General features: G+C 33.4%; 1 long non-coding RNA gene across 1 annotated transcript; it reads left to right on the top strand.

The window, feature by feature from the left end:
- The first annotated feature begins 342 nt into the window (after window positions 1–342).
- Window positions 343–4028, top strand: LOC128536130 (uncharacterized). Its single transcript, XR_008361876.1, has 4 exons — window positions 343–396; window positions 556–605; window positions 720–733; window positions 3685–4028. It is a non-coding gene; the product is annotated as an uncharacterized LOC128536130 (long non-coding RNA).
- Window positions 4029–6295: the final 2267 nt, after the last annotated feature.

Below are 6295 nucleotides of genomic sequence, written 5' to 3'. Positions count from 1 at the left end.
TGGTATACAACTCATATTCATTTGATTTGCTTGCAAAATATTTTAAGGAATTCTTTTAGGCACCAAAACTCCATCATTCAAAATATTTTATTAAATAAATAAAAACAGACCTGCTAAATTTCCTGAGTTGTGGCTTAAAAATGTAAAAAAAATTTCATGAATTTATTAGTTTTTTCAATTTTCTCCTTATTTCTTTTTTAAATTTCATACAACTAACTTTGCAACTACACCACTTTAACGTCTCTTATGATCTTTTCCAATACCAACCAATCATAACGTTAGGGCTGTACTATACCCCTGTGCCCCTATACCTTCGATCTACTCCAGGGTGTGGCTGTAGCATAAATTCAGAAAGAGCAGGGTGTTTCTTCAGAGGTAAACTTGTCAAGGCAACAGGTAGGAAATGAGACACGATTATATTGACTGATGGTTGTTGGTTGACTTTTTTTTCATATATATTGATTATTAGTGATGTACTAATATAAATATACTATGGAATTATGCACCAGTTCAAGTACCAAAGAATTTAAACAAGATGCATGCTTTATACTTTAGTTTCAGTGTTATCACATCACTCCTGAGAACAATGTCAGATGCAAACCCAAGTAAGTCATTTTCCAAAATATGCATCAAATGTATATTATCTGTAATTGTTTCTAAAATAAGCTTTTGTTTATTCATTAAAAAATGTGCTGTGGTTTCTCTTTTTGCATGAAAAGCTCAACCCACTCAGGTAGCTGCTTAACTTCTTTCCATATGATAAATATGATATATACACACACACACACACACACACATATATATATATATATATATATATATATATATATATATAGCATAATATGATTTGAGAACTATGATTTGAGAAATAATATGATTTGATAACTTTGAAGCTCATATATATTTCTGATGTAGTGCGCTGAGGGCATAGGGAAAGGCCATGGACATGGCCATGGAAAAGACCATAATAATGGTCACGGCCATGGTCATGGAGGAAACAATGGCTCGCACAAAGGAAACAATGGCTCGCACGATGGAAACAATGGCTCGCACGATGGAAACAATGGCTCGCACAAAGGAAACAATGGCTCGCACAAAGGAAACGATGGCTCGCACTAACAACAATGCTGAATGAAGAGATATCTGAAACTGATGATATTTTTTCTTGTGCAAGCTAAAGTAATAAAATAAAACATGTACAACCAGCCATATATTTTTTAATCTAATTGAGCGATGACCAATGAAATGTTGGTAATAAAGAATATCTTTTAGAATCAGTGACTCCTTGTGTTTCTGTTTTTTACACAAAAGTAACATAAGGTTCCAGATGTAAAGCAAAACAAAGTTTTGTAGTTGTTGCAATGTGTGCAGCTTACAGAGAAAGATGGTGGAAATGGTGGAACAAATATTTCAAATACTAAAGTCTGAAAATAGAACCAACTTGGATAAATGTGAACAAATAATAATAAATAACAAATAATAATAAATAATTAACATTTACTATTAATATTAATAGTAGTAGTAGTAGTAATAATAATATTAATAATAAAATTACATTTACAAAGCAAACTATATACCAACAGCAAGTTGACAAAATCAATGTTCTGTCCTCTCATGTGTCAAGTCAAGTTGAGTGGCTTTTATTGTCTATCCACCATAAACATCTGGTACAGTGAAAAAAAACAATATCACCCTACCATGGTACTACATAAAACAGCACGAAACTACGTAAGACCACACATAACTAAAATGGACTACAACGCAGGACTATGTAACGTAAATGTGTGGATAAGTGCGCAAACATTCAGTGCTGTTAGATACAAAACAATACGCACAAATAAGTGCAGTGCAGCACCAACCCGTACATAGTTTTAGAATAAATAAAATGCAGAAAGATGTTGAAAGATGTGCCCCTATCTGTGAACAGCCAGCATGTCATTTTGTGTGATTTGCACACACTACTGCTCAAATGCTTTGGATCACTTTCTAACTCCCTGGTCTTTGCTGATATTTATTTTCTTCTACAGTGAAAATCAATGCTGAATGTATCCTAAATATGCAATAATCTCCTTTTAACAGTTAATGATGAGATGTATCAGCTATAAGTGACACAAGTGACAATAACAATCAGTGACAAAAAAATCAGTGACAATACTGTTCTTGCAAGAACTACTCCAGAACAACTGACCTTTATGTCTTAAAACAACAACTGACGGTTGTAACATAATTACCATTTCCATATGTCACCAGTATTATTATGGAATGTAGAAAATATAGATCACTAAACAAAAATAAAGAAATTTGCAAGTGATCCCAAACTTATACATATTATATATATATATATATATATATATATATATATATTGTATATATATATATATATATATATATATATATATATATATATTATGGTAAAATGTGACATCAAATGCCTTTTTAGCAGCAATAATTTTAGCAGCTCAAGACAGAAATGTCATGCCAGATGGGCTGGTTTGAGTATTTCATACCCTGATAATCTCCAGGGATTTTCACACAAGACAAAACTTTATGCTGGGCATGACTTTATTATACATTTCTATAAAAAAAGAACCTAATGAGATCAAATAGGCTCTGGCCAAAAATGCAATTCAGATTTAAATAAGCAAATACGTTTGATTGTTTCTTAATAAACATTTTAACACACCTTTACAAATCCTTCATGCTTCACCTTACATTCTTAATATGCTTTATTCATCATTTCCAATTCTTGTAATATTTCCACTATTTCTGTATATTTACTTATTCATTTGATTTACTTGCAAAATCTCTTAAGGAATTCATTTAAGCACCAAAACTCAACAAATATTAAGTGGAAAAAGAAAATCCATCATTGAAAATATTTTATTAAATAAATTAAAAAAAAACAGACCTACTAAATGTCCTGAACTGTGGCTTAAAAAATTAATTCATTTCATGAGTTTTTTCGATTTTCTCCTTATTTCTTTTTTTTTTTATTTCATACAACTAACTTTGCAACTACACCACTTTAATGTCTCTTATGATCTTCTCAAATGCCAGCCAATCATAACGTTAGGGCTGTACTATACCCCTGTGCCCCTATACCTTCGATCTACTCCAGGGTGTGGCTGTAGCATAAATTCAGAAAGAGCAGAGTGTTTCTTCAGAGGTAAACTTGTCAAGGCAACAGGTAGGAAATGAGACACTATTATATTGACTGATGGTTGTTGGTTGACTTTTTTTTCACATATATTGATTATTAGTGATGTACTAATATATGTGTACTATGGAATTATGCACAAGTTCAGGTACCAAAGAATTTAAGCAAGATGCATGCTTTATACTTTAAAGTTTAATAGTCTCCTTTTCATCCAGTTTCAGTGCTATTACATCACTCCTGAGAACAATGTCAGATACAAACCCAAGTAAGTCATTTTCCAAAATATGCATCAAATGTATATTATCTGTAATTGTTTCTAAAATAAGCTTTTGTTTATTTATTAAAAATGTGCTGTGGTTTCTTTTTTTGCATGAAAAGCTCAAACCACTCAGGTAAAGTTGTGTGTGTGTGTGTGTGTGTGTGTGTATATATATATATATATATTTTTTTCTTTTTTAATTAGTTTAATGTAAAAATAGCATAATATGATTTGAGAACTATAAAGCTCATATATATTTTTGATGTAGTGCGCTGAGGGCATAGGGAAAGGCCATGAGCATGGACATGGCCATGGAAAAGACCATAATAATGGTCACGGCCATGGTCATGGAGGAAACGATGGCTCGTGCAAAGGAAACAATGGCTCGCACGATGGAAACAATGGCTCGCACAAAGGAAACAATGGCTCGCACAAAGGAAACGATGGCTCGCACTAACAACAATGCTGAATAAAGAGATATCTGAAACTGATGATATTTTTTCTTGTGCAAGCATCAGTAATAAAATAAAACATGTATAACCAGCCATATATCTTTGCATCCAATTAAGCAATGACCAATGAAATGTTGGTAATAAAGAATATCTTCTAGAATCAGTGACTCCTTGTGTTTCTGATTTTCACACAAAATTAACATAAGGTTCAAGATGTAAACCAAAACAAAGTTTTGTAATGGTTGCAATGTGTGCAGCTTTACAGAGGAAGATGGTGAAAATGGTGAAACAAATATTTTAAATACTAAAGTCTGGAAATAAGACCAACTTGGATAAACATGAATAAATAATAATAAATAATAATAAATAATTAACATTTACTATTATTATTATTAATAGTATTAATGTTATTAGCAGTAGTAGTGATGGTTTCATTTCTGTAATCATTTCTGTAGACAAAGTGTTACTTGCTGGAGATTTTGATATTAATTTTGAGAATCTACAGTAGAAGACACTCTAAGAACAGCATTTATGTCCATACTGGACTCAGTAGGAGTAAATCAGTGTGTAGTAGGACCCACTCATAAAGCAGGTCATACTTTAGATTTAATGATATTCTTTGGATTAAGTATAAGAAAAGTATCCACAATTCCACTGTCTGACTGTTTAAACTGTCTGTTTAAAACAGACCGCTCGGAAATTAGAACGTAAATGGTGTCAAATTAAATTGTTAGTATTTCAAATAGCATGGAAGGAGAGCATCCTGAACTATAGAAAAGCTCTCAGTGTAGCTAGATCAACGTATCTCTCCACTCTTATAGAAAATAACAAAAATAATCCTAGATTTTTATTTAATAGCGTAACCAAATGAATCAGAAATAAGACCACTGCAGAAATCTCCACAACAACATCGTGCAATAGTGGGGACTTCATGAACTTTTTTTATAATAAAATTGTAAATATTAGGCATAAAATTGAGGCTTTGAAACCGGACAATGTAGTTGATGCAGATGTTAAACTAACCATGTCAGATCGGAACATAGAATACTTTACTCCCCTTGAAGAAAATGAACTAATTATATCTCTTCTTCAAATTCATCAACCTGTATATTAGTATAGTGCCAGAAATAACAGAACCCCTGTTGAGAATAATTGATTCCTCACTCAGCATTGGGTATGTTCCAAAATCTTTTAAATTATCAGTTATTAAACCAATAATTAAGAAACCTGACCTCGACCCCTGTCAGCTGTCCAACTACAGGACGATATCAAACCTCCCCTTTATCTCTAAGATTCTAGAAATGATAGTAAGGGAGCAGCTATGCTCATATCTACATAGAAATAGCATACATAAACCATATCAGTCAGGATTTAGGCCTCATCACAGCACAGAGACAGCATTCGTCAAAGTAGTAAATGACCTTCTACTGGCCTCTGACCAGGGTTGCGTCACTATGCCTGTATAACTCGACCTCAGTGCAGCTTTTGCCACCATTGATCATAGTATGCTTCTTCAGAGATTGGAAAATGTGGTAGGAATTAAGGGAACAGCCCTCTACTGGCTCAGATCCTATTTGACAGATCGTTATTAGTATGTAGATATAAATGGAGATTATTCTGCATGTTCTTTAGTGGAGTTTGGTGTTCCACAGGGTTCAGTTTTAGGCCCACTGCTTTTTTCCCTTTACATGCTGTCTCTGGGCAACATAATCCGTAAGCATGGTATTAGTTTTTATTGTTATGCTGATGACACAGTTATATGTCTCAGAAAAACCAGATGAGAAAAACCAGCTTACTAAAGTTGAGCAATGCATATGGAATATAAAAGACTGGATGCTTATTAACTTTCTTCTGCTTAATCCTGACAAGACAGAAGTTCTAGTAATAGGACCACATGCAGCTACAAGCAAGATTTTAGATCACACTGTAACTTTGGATGGCCTTTCTGTTCTATCGAGTGCAACAGTAAGAGACCTCTGTGTGATAATAGATTCTAGTCTTTTATTTGAAGCACATGTAACCAGGATAGCATTCTTTCACCTCAAAAATATTGCCAAGTTAAGAAAGATATTGTCGCTAAACAATGCAGAAAAACTAGTTCATGCTTTTATCACCTCTAGGTTGGACTATTAACTAATAACGCCTTTCTGTCTGGTTGTTCAACTACAGTAGGTGCATAAACAAGCTTCAGTTAGTTCAGAATGCAGCAGCGAGAGTCCTCACTAAAACCAGAAGATACGAGCACATCACACCTACCTTATCTTCACTTCATTGGCTTCCTGTGAAATTACGCATTGATTTTAAAATACTACTTTTGACATATAAAGCATTAAATGGTCTCGCGCCGCAGTATCTGAGTGTACTGCTGGTACTACATGATCCACCACGACTACTTTGATCAAAGGATGCAGGCTGCTTGCCAGTACA

Source organism: Clarias gariepinus, chromosome 13 (assembly GCF_024256425.1).
Source record: "Clarias gariepinus isolate MV-2021 ecotype Netherlands chromosome 13, CGAR_prim_01v2, whole genome shotgun sequence".
NCBI lineage: Eukaryota > Metazoa > Chordata > Actinopteri > Siluriformes > Clariidae > Clarias > Clarias gariepinus.
Note: the sequence above shows the minus strand (reverse complement) of the source record. Positions and strands in the feature narration are given on the sequence as shown.